General features: G+C 43.2%; 1 protein-coding gene across 2 annotated transcripts in view; it reads left to right on the forward strand.

The window, feature by feature from the left end:
• The first annotated feature begins 311 nt into the window (after positions 1 to 311).
• PAG1 (phosphoprotein membrane anchor with glycosphingolipid microdomains 1) overlaps positions 312 to 17503 on the forward strand; it is a 57503-nt gene continuing 40311 nt past the window's right edge. The window contains exons 1-2 of one of the 2 annotated variants that reach the window (XM_075270447.1): positions 312 to 483; positions 6936 to 7019. The gene's annotated coding sequence lies outside the window, so the exon portion shown is untranslated. The remainder of the gene's footprint in view (positions 484 to 6935; positions 7020 to 17503) is intronic. The other variant, XM_075270446.1, reaches the window with a different exon arrangement.

Here is a 17503-nt window from a genome sequence, read left to right on the forward strand (position 1 = left end):
ATTAAGTATAAATGTTTTTTGGGGGGGTAAACCCAACTGTCAATGCAATGCAGAAATCTCAGTTTGGCAGATGCTTCCAACCCGAATGTGCAATAATGTTAGTTTCATGGAGGAGGATGGTATAAATGACTTCCTAGCATTGACCGCCTCCATTATTACATGTTCGTATTGAAATCTCAGTGATATTGGCTTCATTGTCAAATAGCAGTAACAACAAAGACGATGTTAGAACTGCTATATATTTGCTCAGGGAGGTTAAGCCCTAGTCTTAGCAATGTCTTGTACTATATAAGACTTGAGATATTATAGCAACCGAGATCTTGCTTTTTCTTTTCAGATCAGCGCAAGGTTTCAAGCAAATAAACATGGCACCTGCATGTCTCTGGATCCGAGGGAGAACTTGTAAGGTGGAGCAGATGTGACCTGTGGAGACGGGAATGATATTGGACACTGCCAGTTTATTCTCAAGGTAACTACAGTGTTGTAAGTACAGTTTAGAAATCCTCTGCTTGTCAGTATTGTTTAGCCTAGTAAATGTTAGCGATAGGCTGGTTTGTCTTATGTGAAATATATCAATAATTCAGGCCCAATGTTTTATAATCTAAGCCGCCATATAAAAAAAATTTTGAATCCTGTAAGGGCTAACAAAAAAAACACCCACACACAAAGCTGCACAGTGTTTAAATGGATTTTTAGGATTTTGTTATTGAAGCCCTATTATATGGATAGTTCTTTAATATTGGACCGATTCTGGGCCAGCACTTGAATAGGAGCTGAGCTTCGACGCTGTACTTTTCGATCTACCTTCGCCACAGCTGCTGATATCCGCTATTGACTGGGATATCAGAATACGTCAGCAATATCAAAATCTTGGAAAACTTTGACTATAATAAGACCCACAAAAAGTAGAGATAGGGCAGATATCACAGGGGCGAAGACAAAAGTCTTAAAATTGGCAAATATCAAGGTGAGAATTAAACATACACTTTGAATAATAGTCAGATGGATTGTGAAAATCTTGCATTGGTGGATGGATAACTAGTAAATATAGTTCTGTTTTAGCTGGAGGGCGCACATTTATGAATCTGGGTCAGAGCGTTTAGTAGAGTAAGCTGCGTACTGTACATTATCCACATTCACCTCCAGCTAAGCGCCTAGGCAGTGAAATTTCTAACTAAACTCAAAACCTGGAAATTATAAGTCACTTTTACCAGGACGCAAAAAAGTCAATGGTACCACACACTCTAAAATTATATGTGTTGCTAGCGAAAAAAGGTCCTTCGACCCAAATATACTAGTGAAAATAGATTTTGCTGCACACACTGTTTTGTGATCAAAGGAATATAGAGATTTATTTTACAATATAGTTAACGCCTTTTGACACAATGCAAAATATTGGCATAGAAAGACAGGCTAGATCAATTGGATATGACGTTTCGGTCCTTAGACCTTCATCAGACGCGATCTAGTGTGGTAGCAGGATCAGTATAAGTGTCAAGGCAGTATCAGTATAAGTGTCAAGGCAGTATCAGTATAAGTGTCAAGGCAGGATCAGTATAAGTGTCAAGGCAGGATCAGTATAAGTGTCAAGTGCCTTGACACTTATACTGATCCTGCTACCACACTAGATCGCGTCTGATGAAGGTCTAAGGACCGAAACGTCATATCCAATTGATCTAGCCTGTCTTTCTATGCCAATATTTTACATTGTGTCAAAAGGCGTTAACTATATTGTAAAATAAATCTCTATATTCCTTTGATCACAAAACAGTGTGTGCAGCAAAATCTATTTTCACTTTTACCAGGACGCACTGAGCTGTCGTGCATTTTCTTTGCAAGGTGTACACTAAAAGGACCGGATTAGCAATGTCAGGAGGATACAGATGTAGCAAATCTGACACTGAGAAATTGATGCAGCGTGATAATGTATCAAGTATCACCACTTCATATAAGACACTAAAAACCCACAGCTCCTTAAGGACCAGAGGTTTAGTTTCCCATACAGACATATAACAACACTATCTGTGCACAAAAGATAAGTAAAAGATAAACCTTTATACTTACCTAGACATGAGTCCGATAAGTTGCATTGATTTCATCTCTGGTCCTCCTGGTATCTGCTCCATTCTCTAGTAAAGCTGGGCATGTACTCTGCGCATGCGCTCTGAAGCTGAGGGGTACCGAAAAACTGTACAGACACCAGGTGTCCAGTAAGTGGACTGTAGTTCTTTGCTACATCTGTACACTATGATCAGTGGCGGTTTCCATTGTCTGACTCGTCTATATAGTGTTTTGTTACTTTACCCCTTTTGGAACGTAAGTTGTTCAGATCCGTAAGAAGACACACTTCTATGGGGCCTTTGTTATCGTCCACACAATTTTGCAACTACCAGGCAATAAATAAATGTTCCATTACATGAAGAGAACCCTGTCGGCCTGGTATGGGACCAGAGTCGTATAACACTGCAGCACCGGAAATGTCTAATTTGTAATGAGAACTCTCCATTCAGTGACGTTGAAGTCATTGACCCGCATACCAGGAACACTGTCAGATGGGAACATGAACAAGTCCAGTTCTCTCAGCTCCTGGAGTAGTTGGAATACTTTATTCTGCATGTAGATGTATTCTAGTCCTGGTGTCAGACGAGATAATAAATGTGATTTACGACGTTCCATCCATTTGCAGTAATGTTGCTGGAGCTCATCATACCCAGGATTTTATGGCAGATAATGTCACTAAATAATATGTTCCACACTGTTGTTTGTGAGGCTTCTGGAGAGCGTCTCCTTTATGGTAACACCTGCTGTTCCTTATATCGTCTATTATGGGTAAAAACATTTCATTCCGCAGGCAATCCGAGCTTTGACAAGATCCAGTAAGAAGTTCTGTGTTAATCTATTAACCTAAAATCTGAATTTGCTCAAGATCTTGAGTTGTTTTGTGTTAGAGAAACCACCATAATAATTGTAAACCCCTTATATGCTGGGTGACATAGGACATTCAGCTCGTAACCTGTATGCGAATGAGCTCTTTGGTGTGCACGCAGGTTGTGATTGTACCTACTAGAGCACCCTTTTAAAATGTAGATTGTGAGCCCCATATAGGGTTCACAATGTACTTTTTTTTTTCTTCCTATCAGTATGTCTTTGTAGAATGGGAGGAAATCCACGCAAACACGGAGAGAACATACAAACTCCTTGCATATGTTGTTCTTGGTGAGATTCAAACCCAGGACTCCAGCTCTGCAAGGCTACACTGCTAACCATTGAGCCACCGTGTTGCCCCTGCTACAACACCCTTTTAATCTGTGGTCACCCCAAGCACTCCTCAACATAACAAGTGACAGAAAACTGGGTGCACTGGCCACACCCTTGGTGCACCGAGATTCTTTTTTGCATGCAGATTTAAAGTTTGCACTTTTATGTGCACTATTGCACCAACAGCCCCTACAGAGATTTCGGTGGTAGTAAACTCCTTGTAATGTTATATGGCCACCTGTGGCCTCTATGCCTATCCTGGTTATTACACAAGTTGACGGTATTATGACACATGTGATAGCCCACTCACTCTCTCTGTTTAGGTGTCTTCACATCTGGGCAGGAAACATCTATGGTAATACATTATGACATGTACTTTTTAATAAAATATTGCACCTGAGGCGTATTCTTAGAGGGCAAAAATAATGTAAAATTCTCTTTACAGCTGGGTGACAGCACATATGGCTACAGCTTTCATAGCACGGCACTGTGAGACTCTTCAGCCCGAGATTTATCCCCACTTTTGTTTTGCTACAGAACAAGGCTGATTTACCATTAGGATTCTAGGAAAGCTGGGTTGCAAAAAAGTAGACTGTGCTGGTATATGGGGTGGTGTTAGCCCATAAACCACCATATGCAGTCTTTATAAACTACCGTATATCGTATCATTTCCTGTGTTTCATAATGTGGGGCAAAAGCTGAAAAAAAAAGTGTCAAATTTTTTCTGTCACTTTTTTCATTGCATTTTGCTCTGCAAACTTTCTGCCCCTATTACACCTGTACAGAAAACATCAGCGTATCCGTGGTTATAATTGTCATGCCGTGATTTACAAAATGAGAGCATTCTTGAAAAAGCAGCTTTTTTCGCTGCAGATTTTTTTTCTGCAATGTATGGCTGGGATTAGCCAGAATCCCATCCACTTTTCAGGTACTATAAAACACAACTTGCTGCAGCTTTTCTACCATGGCAAAAGGGCTGCGTCTTCACACCGTGGGGCTTTAGGCTCAAGTGGATTTTCCCGACCCATCACCAAAACTGTCAAACACATCAAAAACCTTGTCATAAAGCGCTTCCCAATTCCAGAATCAGATTTCTTTTCAACCTAAGGCTCTTCTAATTAATTAAAAATCCAATGTTTGAATCCATATGAAGTGAATATGTCACACACTTTGTATCTAATTACTTATACAATAGTAATAACTAAATAACATAATTTAAAATAATTTAATATTTTATTTTGAAACTGGAGTCGGTAACTTTTTTTTTTTTTTTCCAACTCCCTACCTCAGCCCTAGTTTACACTGTTTGCAATAATCTCCGTATAGAGATATCACCTGTTTTAGGGGTCACGACTTCTGACAGACTCCTTGTCCATAGTCGCTGTAGGTCTGACCGCCTGGACCTTCACTGGTCTATGATATGTGAGACGTTGGCTGACATGACCTATTAACAAGCCTTTTGGCATTCCCCTGCTGGAATTGAGTAGGTGCCACCGGCAGAACAAGTCATGGCAATGCCGGCAGCCCGTCCCTTGTTCAGTCCTTGCAGCTGTTCACACATACAGCCTGAAGGTTCCTGTGAGGTGTCTAAGGGGCGATTATATTGATTTCTATCTGCTTTAATGGCCTGGTTATCCTTCTAGGAAGCGGAAGGAATTATGTAAGATTCCTGAGAGCTGTAATCTGGATGGCAGGACTATATTTATGAAGGTATATTGGCGTAACATTTTTATCTGCTAAATTGTATTGTTATGTTCTATATGGCTGTTGTGAGCGGTGGGTGTGGGCGCAGTTTATTAGATGTGTACTACGTGCGGTATGGCCGTTTCAAGCTCATGGTTTATTTATTACAGGATTTACTTATTAATGATCATTATTTGCCTCATTACGTATTCTCAGTTAATGCCGGAAGCTCTCAGCTGGTAACTTTTATTTTTTTTCTTATATTTCCTTTTACTGTTTAAAGGAACATTTGAATAGGAATGAATAATACAATACACGGCAGATAATCTTGCCCCAAAGTTTCAGTCGACAGAATTTTCTGCATGTTCCTTAAATAAACCGTTTTGCACAAACCCTGTAGAGAACACAGAAGGTAAAAGCAGGGGCATAGCTATAGGAGGTACAGGGGAAGCAGTTGCCCCCAATGGTCCATTAGAACCATAAAATATGTTCTTATAAATGGGTCATGGTAGGTAGGGGCCCTATGTGTTGGGACACAGGAGCGGAAGTTACACCTCCGGGTAAAGGTGTCGCCCACGACTATATTTTGATGGCCTGTCCTGAGGATACGTCAGACAGCACCCCACCGGTTGAATGCAAGATGGACTGCAGTAGCGTGGTACAGCCACTATACAGTGTACGCAGCTGCTTCTGGCTCTGTACACTATATAGATATTACTTAGTCAGTGAGATGCCAAATGTGAACACCCACCGTCTCCTATGCATAGGCCATCAATATGTAGTCTTGGACAACCCCTTTAATCTGCTGTTGATTTGTTCTGTGTTTTGCTGGGGAACAACTAAGGGAGATACAGTAAAGTTGTATAGGACATTATCTATGGTTAGTGGTCCTTAATCCAGAGCAAATCGCTTCCATAGACCTTACTAATACACAAAATATAGGCACATTTAATACAATATAGGGACAGTACTCTGGGTCAAGATGGCCGCTTATAATTCTCTCAAGTAAGCTTGATCTGGTAAGTATAATAAAGCCTGACAGCCACAGCGGGTGCAATTTTCCTATTGTGACTGCTTATTGCCTTGTAATAAAGGACCATCAAACGTGACTGGATTATGTTCCTCGATATGCCAGACCAGAGCTAATGCTTTGCTGTCTTTATACACTGTCTACCAATAAGTATTTGGACACCCATGCAAATTAAGATTTCTGCAGTCATGATGTAAGTCACGCCTTCCACCGATAAATAGGAACAGCATTGGCATTAGTGCATTGGCATTAGTGACATGCAAGATGCCACAAAGTGCAGAGTTGTCTGATTTCGAGAAAGGGGTAATTGTGGGGTACCCCAGAAATGGTCGATCCTTAAGGGACATAGCAAGCAAACTGAATTGCCCAAAATTGGCAGTGGCCTATGTGATTACAAAGTGGAAGGTGAGCGGTGATTGTCCGAATGTGCCCCAAATCGGCAGATCCCCGAAACTGGGAGATAGAGACCGACAAGTGCTGGCCAGAGAAACCGCACCCGACTGATGGCTCACGTACACCAGGAGTTTCACCAGGCATCCAGTAGTATTGTGTCGCTCAATCCCATCCATAAGGAAGCATCTGCTGGGCTCTACCAACTATTGTATAGGAAGAAATGTTGTTTTTCTATTCTACCACAGGTGTCCATGTACTTATTGGTAGACAGTGTATCCATGACCTGTCCATAACCTATATACATAATACTTTCTGTACAGACTATGACAGTCCGTACATGATGGAAGGCTGCAGTACGCGTCTCCATCTTATTTGCATATGCTAATATTTTATCTTGTTAGCGTCCTCTGTGGACACAAATAGCTTGTTCATCTTTGGGTTTATCGACTGGTACATGACCACAGCGACTTATTACAACGCCGCCTTATCTCATCTCCAAGCAGTTACTTTATTAGTTTTGTGTATTATATGAGCCTCTTCTGCTTTCTGCTCACAGTATATCTTTATCCAGGGATCCGCTTTGAATATTATCTCCTGGCTACATACCGTATAAACATCCGCCTCTAGATGCATGTCTGAAATCGCAAATAAAGCTGTAAGTAATAGCATTACACAGTCTTCAGTCTTCTGTCAATCTTCATAAACTTGTTCATTTTCAGACCCCCTAATATGCAATGTGTAACATTTAGGGCTTTTCCCCTGTAATTGTGTCGCAATAAGGCGCTCCTTTCCTCAGTGTAACGTTACCCATTGCAATTTTGGTATATGATGGGTTATCACTAGAGATGAGCGAACAGTGTTCTATCGAATACATGTTCGATCGGATATCAGGGTGTTCGCCATGTTCGAATCGAATCGAACACCGCGTGGTAAAGTGCGCCAAAATTCGATTCCCCTCCCACCTTCCCTGGCACCTTTTTTGCACCAATAACAGCGCAGGGGAGGTGGGACAGGAACTACGACACCGGGGGCATTGAGAAAAATTGGAAAAAGTCATTGGCTGCCGAAATCAGGTGACCTCCATTTTAGACGAATAGTGGATTTCAAATCCGGGTCATATGAGAATGTGAACTTTGTGACTATGAGACAGGGATAGCTGTACAGGCAGGGATAGCTAGGGATAACCTTTATTTAGGGGGGAATGTTATTAAAAATAACTTTTTGGGGCTCTATCGGGTGTGTAATTGTGATTTTTGTGAGATAAACTTTTTCCCATAGGGATGCATTGGCCAGCGCTGATTGGCCGAATTCCGTACTCTGGCCAATCAGCACTGGCTAATGCATTGTATTGGCGTGATGAAGCATTGCTGAATGTGTGTGCTTAGCACACACATTCAGCTCTACTTCATCGGGCTAATAGAATGCATTGGCCAGCGCTGATTGGCCAGAGTACGGAATTCGGCCAATCAGCGCTGGCTCTGCTGGAGGAGGCGGAGTCTAAGGTCGGACCTGAATGGAGACTGGTGTGGAGCGATCTTAGACTCCGCCTCCTCCAGCAGAGCCAGCGCTGATTGGTCGAGTTCCGTACTCTGGCCAATCAGCACTGGCCAATGCATTTCTATGGGGAAAAGTTAGCTTGCGAAAATCGCAAACTGACAGGGATTTCCATGAAATAAAGTGACTTTTATGCCCCCAGACATGCTTCCCCTGCTGTCCCAGTGTCATTCCAGGGTGTTGGTATCATTTCCTGGGGTGTCATAGTGGACTTGGTGACCCTCCAGACACGAATTTGGGTTTCCCCCTTAACGAGTTTATGTTCCCCATAGACTATAATGGGGTTCGAAACCCATTCGAACACTCGAACAGTGAGCGGCTGTTCGAATCGAATTTCGAACCTCGAACATTTTAGTGTTCGCTCATCTCTAGTTATCACACCTGCAAATGGCCTAAAATAAGAGAAATAATGACCATTAATCTAGCACTGCCATTGCCTCTCCTCCAGTCTCTCTGTGTTCTTTTACTTGCATAGAGCCAATGAATGTGCCCAATTGCTGGCATTGTGACTATGTGAAGGGAGCCATGATTCCTGCATCTGACCACCGTGGCCGCTGAATATGCAAGTAGACAGACACTGGTGATCGGAGGAGACGCAGTGGCAGAGCTGGATTATGGCAGGGGGGAAACAATTGACTAATATGTTTTTGTTATTTTAGTCCTTTTGCATTTTACAAACATTTTCTAGATGGAGGGGTGCCAGATCCGTAAGAAAGGCACGAAAGGGCTACCTGTGCATGCTGGTTGAAGGTGTCCAGGATGCTGCTACTTTCACTAGCCCTTGTGTCCAGGATGCTGCTACCTTCGCTAGCCCTTGTGTCCAGGATGCTGCTACCTTCACTAGCCCTTGTGTCCAGGATGCTGCTACCTTCACTAGCCCTTGTGTCCAGAATGCTGCTACCTGCACTAGCCCTTGTGTCCAGGATGCTGCTACCTTCACTAGCCCTTGTGTCCAGGATGCTGCTACCTTCACTAGCCCTTGTGTCCAGGATGCTGCTACCTTCACTAGCCCTTGTGTCCAGGATGCTGCTACCTTCACTAGCCCTTGTGTCCAGGATGCTGCTACCTTCACTAGCCCTTGTGTCCAGGATGCTGCTACCTTCACTAGCCCTTGTGTCCAGAATGCTGCTACCTGCACTAGCCCTTGTGTCCAGGATGCTGCTACCTTCACTAGCCCTTGTGTCCAGGATGCTGCTACCTTCACTAGCCCTTGTGTCCAGGATGCTGCTACCTTCACTAGCCCTTGTGTCCAGGATGCTGCTACCTTCACTAGCCCTTGTGTCCAGGATGCTGCTACCTTCACTAGCCCTTGTGTCCAGAATTCTGCTACCTTCACTAGCCCTTGTGTCCAGGATGCTGCTACCTTCGCTAACCCTTGTATATCAGCACAGCTTTGTTCCCGCACATCACGTAAGGCAAACTCCAAATTTGCCCATTAATTTACACCATTTTCTATAATAAATAATAGTAAATTTCAAAAGGTTAAAAATCCTGTTACCCCCCCCCTCCAACTCTTATTAAAAGCGGTTTAAGACCCTTGATAAATTCCCTCTGTGTTTTTTTTTTTGTTTGTTTTTTTTTTATGCCTAGTGCAGGGCTTGAAAGTGTAAGATGTGACACAAGGATTCATAGAACACAAGCTCCTATTCCTTGAACCCCTTTCAGGCCTTGTATCATGTATACAACATGCCCAGAGTTTCCCTTTAACCATTATTATAGGATCAGATGATTCACCTTAAATAAAATGACGCAGGTTGCACGCTATGAATTCTGCTTGAGGAACCTTGAAGATACGTTCCTACGGTTCATTGCCACATCTATATCATCTCTATGTATCTGATGCCTTTTTCTTATAGAACAAATGAGGTCAGAAAGTGTCACAATAATACAACAATCTGGGTATAAAACCTTCATTATTGTCCATATCTAGACATTTGCTAAGTGTGAGATGATGGGATGTGAATTAGTGATGTGGTGTCGGGGGAATGAGCCTATAATGCCTTTGTGTGCCTGTGTAGGGAGGAAGCTTTTGATGTATTCATTTATGCCATTTGGTTTTCAGATGTACCAAGTTGTCAGACAGCTGGGAAGTGCATCTGAATGAGACGCTGTTTGCCAGGACTGCGAGCTTTGTCAGTTCCCATGAGTCAACTGTGCCAGAACATACACAACAAAACCGAGCAACTCTTTCCCTGCCAGAGACCCATCACCATAACTGGCCGGCACGCTGACTGCTCAGTGCCCATGCAGTAATGCATTTCTCTTATGTTTCAGCTTAACTTTGGGGGAAATGTACTTTCGTGTGTCTCTAGTAACTGCAATACTTAAACCTGCCCGGGGGAGACAGTTTATTAAAACTGGCCTGCAATGGGTTAAAGACTTAAGAAGAAACCCAACTCGTCCATGCCCATTCAGCCAATCTCCAGCAATTGACCAGTAAGCATCTGAATGGCTAGCAGGGAAATTGGAAGGTGAAGATGACATTTTAGAAGCTTTGAATCTAAAACATACATTTGCAAGAGCTTTACGTACCCCATAGTACCACATTGTAAATAGCTGAAGTAGGACAGAGGAGTCCAGATGATGTGACTATCCTTTCTGTGCTGCCGCTTTTCTAGGGGAGTCTGTCACCAGAACCCAGCACCTCCGCTAAGCCCACAGATAAATAGGTTAGGATATCCTGAATCAAATGGTGTTCTCCACTTGTGAACTGGTGCCTCTGTTGCCAAGATATCGCTGTTTTGTGAATGTACACGTTAACACTTTGGAGCAATCACAGTATTGCTTCATACCTCTTTGGAGCAATGGCCATGCCCTTATTGCTCCAAAGAGCTCATTGGCATAATGATACAAACAGCGATATTTCGTCAACCGAGGCAGCGATTCACAGAGGAAACCACCATTTGATCCTGGTATCTGTAGGGATGGGGTGATATGCTGGTTCTGGTGACACTAACCTATCTATCTGCAGGGCTGGGGTGATATGCTGGTTCTGGTGACACTAACCTATCTATCTGTAGGGATGGGGTGATATGCTGGTTCTGGTGACACTAACCTATCTATCTGCAGGGCTGGGGTGATATGCTGGTTCTGGTGACACTAACCTATCTATCTGCAGGGCTGGGGTGATATGCTGGTTCTGGTGACACTAACCTATCTATCTGCAGGGCTGGGGTGATATGCTGGTTCTGGTGACACTAACCTATCTATCTGCAGGGCTGGGGTGATATGCTGGTTCTGGTGACACTAACCTATCTATCTGCAGGGCTGGGGTGATATGCTGGTTCTGGTGACACTAACCTATCTATCTATCGGGCTGGGTTGTGACGCTAGGTTCTTTTGACAGTTTCCCATTAAAGATTATACTTATGTCACATGTCCTGTTGCCTTATCATGTAGTCAGATCGATGAGGATATAGCCATTGGGTCTCAAGTGCACCATTTTCCCCAAATATGAGTACCTTATTAAGCTATATAGTACACCCTTCCCGCTCACTGAATATGTGTCAGTATTACCAGTATGTTAGCTTTAAAGGGATCCTATCATTAAAACTCAATTTTTTTCTGCCTACCACGTAGGAATAGCCTTAAGAAAGGCTACTCTTCTCCTACCTTTAGTTATCTTCTCTGCGCCGCCGTTCGGTATATAATACGGTTTGCGTTGGTATGCAAATGAGTCCTCTCGCAGCACTGGGGGCGGGCCCCAGCGCTCAAACAGCACTGGGGGGTGTCCCCAATGCTGCAAGAGAAATCTCCAGTGCCGCCTCCATCTTCTTCAGGAACAGGTCGTCTTCACGTCTTCTTCTGGCGGTGGCTTCAAACTTGTAGGCGTCGGGCAAAGCTGACTGCACATGCCCACTGGCCACAAGAAAATGGCCGCTTACAATACTGTGTAAGCGGCCATTTTCTTGTGGCCAGTGGGCATGCGCAGTCAGCTTTGCCCGACGCCTACAAGTTTGAAGACACTGCCAGAAGAAGACCAGATCCTGAAGAAGATGGAGGCGGCAGTGGAGATTTCTCTCTCAGCATTGGGGACGCCCCCAGTGCTGCGAGAGAACTCATTTGTATACCGATGAAAACCGGATTATATACCTTAATGGCGGTGCGGAGAAGACAACTAAAGGTAGGAGAAAAATAGCCTTTCTTAAAGCTATTCCTACATGTTTGGCAGAAAAAATTGAGTTTTAATGATAGGATCCCTTTAATACATCATTAATACATTAGTGTTATCCATTCTGTCATGGGTCACACTAAATTGTATCCATTACAGACTACATAATCTTTATAAGGTATATATCCTATGTTGGCTCACATTTGCTGGTAAACTGAGTACTAAACGTGGCAATAATGATATACATCGATAACAAAATAGATTTTATTGCATGTTGTAACATACTTGATGTGGTTGGTAGTAACTGGGGCCTTGTGGAAACTAAGATTACAGTGATATTGCGGTGGAGGAGGATTGTGCCGCAATGATGCTTGAGAGATACATGCTACTGCTAAGCCGAGGGAGGAAATGTATTTCCTGTAGTGTAAAATGTCATTTGCACTTTAAGCAACTTAAAGGGGTTTTCCTGGAGAATAAAATGTTAGTGAAAAGGGGCACAAAGAGCTAAAAATAAAAAATAGTAAAAGCAGAACTCACCTGATCATTCCTGTAGCCACGCTTTGTTCGCACCTCTGCCCGGTCTTTGCTGGTGTCCCTTTTCTAGACCTTTTTCATCACAGCAGGAAATCCCAGCTAATTTTAGAAGAAATTAAACTTTAGAAATGATGAGTCCAATGATGGATAACATTGGATTCCAAGGGACCCATTGATTGTAATGGGGTCAGTCAGGTATCCATGGTGTCCCCAATCACATCTCGGGACGACAAAGTTGTGCTTACAGGACTTTTTTTGTCTGCAATTTTAGAATAACTCTACACCAATACGTGAACATAGCCTTAATCACTGGCTGAGGTAGGTTAGCAGTTCATGACACTTCCTATACAGTCTAACTTTTAGATCATAAGGTCATGGACTCTTTGTGTCAGTAAGGTTGCTGCTGTGTCAATATTAAGCTATAGGCGGTATCACCAGTTGCAGTTACAAGGATTTTCTGTGATGAGACAAGCTCTTTAATTTTCAGTGATCACACATTACTAATAAGTAGTCCCGTCCCAAAAGAGTAACCCCTAATCCACAGGATAACTTGCTTCACAGATAGGTAGATTTTGATACAAATTTCCTGGCAATTGTCTTCTGCAGCTTACATGTATTCTCATACATTGCAGGCTGCTCAGTACAGTTCAGTGTGAAATCTGGCAGACAGCTTCTCTGAAAGCTCAGACTGCAACCCCTATGAGCTAGTTCACACGGGGCAAGAGGTAGCGGATTTTCACACCAAATCCACCTCAAAATCTGCACCCTCACAATAGAAGTCTGTGTAGAACGCTAGCATTCTTTGTTTTTTTGCGCTAGCGGTTTGTTCAGGTGGATTCCGCAGCTGATTCAGCCGCGGCGTCTGCCTCACGACACCTCCCTCCGGACTAGGCCCATTCATTGAAAGATTCATTGGCAGATCATTGCGCATCTCTCTCCCGAATCCCCCAGTCAGAAAGCTATTTTATTGCCAATGATGGTTATGGTCCATTGACACCACATTCAGAGGGGTCTGCTGGAGTAAGAGACTCCATATACATAGGACCCTAATAATAGGTGATCGCCAGCAATGTTAGCACGGTATATATAACTCTTCTGATTGCTCATAGCAAGGTATTACCATGTGTATACAGCCACAATGAGTTTCTGCAAATGAGAAATATCACTCTAATCTCTTTAAAGGGGTATTCCCACCTCACATACTCAGCAGTCTTCACTCTTGTAAAATCTTCTTTCTTCCTGGTTTTTTGCATCATTTGGTGGGCGGGGTTTCACAGGCAATCTGCCGTTAGCCCCGCCCCCAAATTCACGTGTAGCTCCACCCACATTGGACTATAAAGTATAGGCAGCAGCAACTCCATTCTGTGTTACATACAGAGACTGCCTGTCTCTGCCGTAATGAACACAACTGAATTAGCTAGCCTGATAACTGGGAGAACAGAAGAAATGAAAGCTGCTCCTCTCCCCTATCTGATAGCAGGGAGCTAGGTCACATGGTGTAGACACAGGAATAGCTAGATACACAGGCTCGCTCCCGTGCACTTAGCCCCTCCTCCCTCCCCCTGAGAGCAGCAGATACATCACTTGACTCAGGAGCAGCTAGGTCAGGGCTGTGGCCACAAAAAATTGAATAAAGTAAGATAGTGGACACACAAAGCAGTTTTGCTGAAGCAGTGTATTTAGGAAAAGTCTTACATTCACATTAACAAGCAGTATAGATAGGATCCATGTGATGGGACAACCCCTTTAATGGCTGTTTGCTGATTTACCAAGAACAATTCTCCTTCTGACCGCTTGCTTGCTATTAGCAGAACCCAAATCACGTTATGTAACTTTTATGAGTTGTTCTTGGTCCTGTTGACTTATGTATGAGTGTGACTGATGTACAGGGTTATATAACTTATGGGTATAACTACAGTATAATACAACACTGCATGCATCCTAGAAAAGCAGCAATTGTGCATCCAAATATTAGCATTCATTTTTGGAGTGTATTCCATTATTTAAGGCATGTGGACATTGCAGGGTGAGGTCATCTGCTCAGGACTGAGAAGTAAAGAGAGTGGCAGGTAACGGACTCCCTAATACCCAGTTTCCACATAATATGGAGAAGTGTATGGCAGCTTCTGCAGCTGGTTCTAGGGTGAACAGCTGGGGTGTTGTTCGATGGTACATCGCATTTAAAGACAAAAATAATTGTTAGTTATAGGTGTTTTCCCATCCTACTTGTCTCCTTCATGCTTTTCCACTCAGGCCAGCAACATACCCTATGTGATAATGTAAACTGCACATTTGTCTCTGGATTTACATACAGATAACAAAGGCACCGTCAAGGAACTGTTCAAGAATGTAGAACGGCTCAACAACTGAAAGCACTTTACAGAGAAACAGAAGAGAATATAGGTGGCCAGGGATATGGACTGAGTCATTACCCTGACTAGAGATGAGCGAGTAGTATTCGAAACGGCAGTTTCGAATAGCACGCACCCATAGGAATGAATGGAGCCGGCCGGCACGCAGACGGGGCCAGCGTCCTGCCGCATTCATATGGGTGCTTGCTATTCGAAACTGCAGTTTCGAATACTACTCGCTCATCTCTAACCCTGACCACTACAGCTAGAGAGCAGAGGTGGTCTAAAATTATGCAATGAGTTGTGAACATTGAGGACACATCTTCAGTTATATCTGACAAATGGAGTAAGATAGATAAAGCAATGTATTGTGTAAAACCCTTCAGTTTGCTTATGTTACAAATGTAATATCCCATTAATTCCAGTTACATTATCTTTCACTTTGGCCTAAAACTATTCCTGTTGGCCGCACATCTACCGGAGAAAACGGGGTGATATGAAGGTGGTATGGGGACGAATGTTTACATTAGCAGTCATTAATTCCTGTATGGGTTTACACATGCACCACAATGCAGAAATCTTGGCCAGTCATGGGGGCCAATGGCTGCATGAATTTTCAGGTACCACAGTTTGTACTGTAATAGGCCACTGTGGGTGGGCTCTTGCCTTTGAGTGATTGTCATGTTGTGGAAAACAAACCAAAAAGCAAGGAGTCTAACATCTCCCCCAAGCACATCTAATAGTCATTAGCACATAGCAGAGCACGATACAGTGATAAACATCATACCTCTGTTGTGTAGATCACTTTTGTAGATTTGGAGAAAAACAACTTTGAAGCAATTGGTACTCAAGGGGCGGAGCTTCAGGTATGGGAGCACTGCATGGGGCGGCACAGATAGACAATGCAGCGCTATAGGGAGTGGAAAGCCCACCCCTAGTGCACCTATAGTATGACCATTCACGCCTTACTTATGCAGCGCTGTCAGATTTCCTTTTAGGCTAGGTTCACAGCTGCGTTATAGTCTCCATCGTAATGTCTGTCTAAAATCGCATATGTTAAAGTCCTGCAAGTCCAAATTTTTCGTCTGGTGATTTTAGTTAGAAAGAACAAACATCAGATGGACCCCAGTATAGTCAATGGTGTCCCCGGTCTCTGTTGATGTCCACAATTTTACCAGTTTGTATGTTCGTTCTTCTGGTCCTCTGGTGAAACAGAAGAACTGACAACGCAGCGCTATTGTGAACTTCAGGTTAATGCCCCATGTAACGGGCCACAGCAAAACAGTGTTGTGGGAAAAACCGCAGCGGCAACACATCACAGTTTTTCTTGCAGCGCTTTTCACAGACAGTCCGCTGAGTTTCCTCTGTGGACTTTCTGCTTCCATTATAGCTATAGGGAAACCGTCAGCATTTCTGTAGGTATAATTGATATGCTGCGATTTCCAAAACCACAACAGCTTTAGAGATTGCAGCGTTTTTGCTGCACTTATTTTTCATCTAACCAGTGACTGTTTCCGCCAGAACCAAACCATAGCCTGATTGAAGTTGTTCGCCCATACAAAAAAAAAAATGTATATATATAGAGAGAGAAAATGAATATTTTCAGTACAGACCAAAAGTTTGGACACACCTTCTCATTCAAAGAGTTTTCTGTATTTTCATGACAACTGAAATATGTCTTCTATTCTAGGGTCTTCAAAGTAGCCACCTTTTGCTTTGATTCCTGCTTTGCACACTCTTGGCTTTCTCTTGATGAGCTTCAAGAGGTAGTCACCTGAAATGGCTTTCACTTCACAGGTGTGCCCTGTCAGGTTTAATAAGTGGGATTTCTTGCCTTATAAATGGAGTTGGGACCATCAGTTCTGTTGTGCAGAAGTCAGGTGGATACACAGCTGATAGTCCTACTGAATAGACTGTTAGAATTTGTATTATGGCAAGAAAAAAGCAGCTAAGTAAAGAAAAACAAGTGGCCATCATTACTTTAAGAAATGAAGGTCAATCAGTCCGAAAAATTGGGAAAACTTTGAAAGCGTCCCCAAGTGCGGTTGCAAAAACCATCAAGCGCTACAAAGAAACAGGCTGACATGAGGACCGCCCCAGGAAAGGAAGACCAAGAGTCACCTCTGCCGTGGAGGATAAGTTCATCCGAGTCACCAGCCTCAGAAATCGCAGGTTAACAGCAGCTCAGATTAGAGACCAGGTCAATGCCACATAGCGTTCTAGCAGCAGACACATCTCTACAACAACTGGTAAGAGGAGACTTTGTGCAGCAGCCGGCCTTCATGGTAAAATAGCTGCTAGAAATCCACTGCTAAGGACAGGCAACAAGCAGAAGAGACTTGTTTGGGCTAAAGAACACAAGAAATGGACATTAGACCAGTGGAAATCTGTGCTTTGGTCTGATGAGTCCAAATTTGAGATCTTTGGTTCCAACCACCGTGTCTCTGTGCGACGCAGAAAAGGTGAATGGATGGACTCTACATGCCTGGTTCCCACTGTGAAGCATGGAGGAGGAGGTGTGATGGTGTGGAGGAGCTTTGCTGGTGACTCTGTTGGGGATTTATTCAATTGAAGGCATACTGAACCAGC

This window comes from Leptodactylus fuscus, chromosome 4 (genome assembly GCF_031893055.1).
Source record: "Leptodactylus fuscus isolate aLepFus1 chromosome 4, aLepFus1.hap2, whole genome shotgun sequence".
NCBI lineage: Eukaryota > Metazoa > Chordata > Amphibia > Anura > Leptodactylidae > Leptodactylus > Leptodactylus fuscus.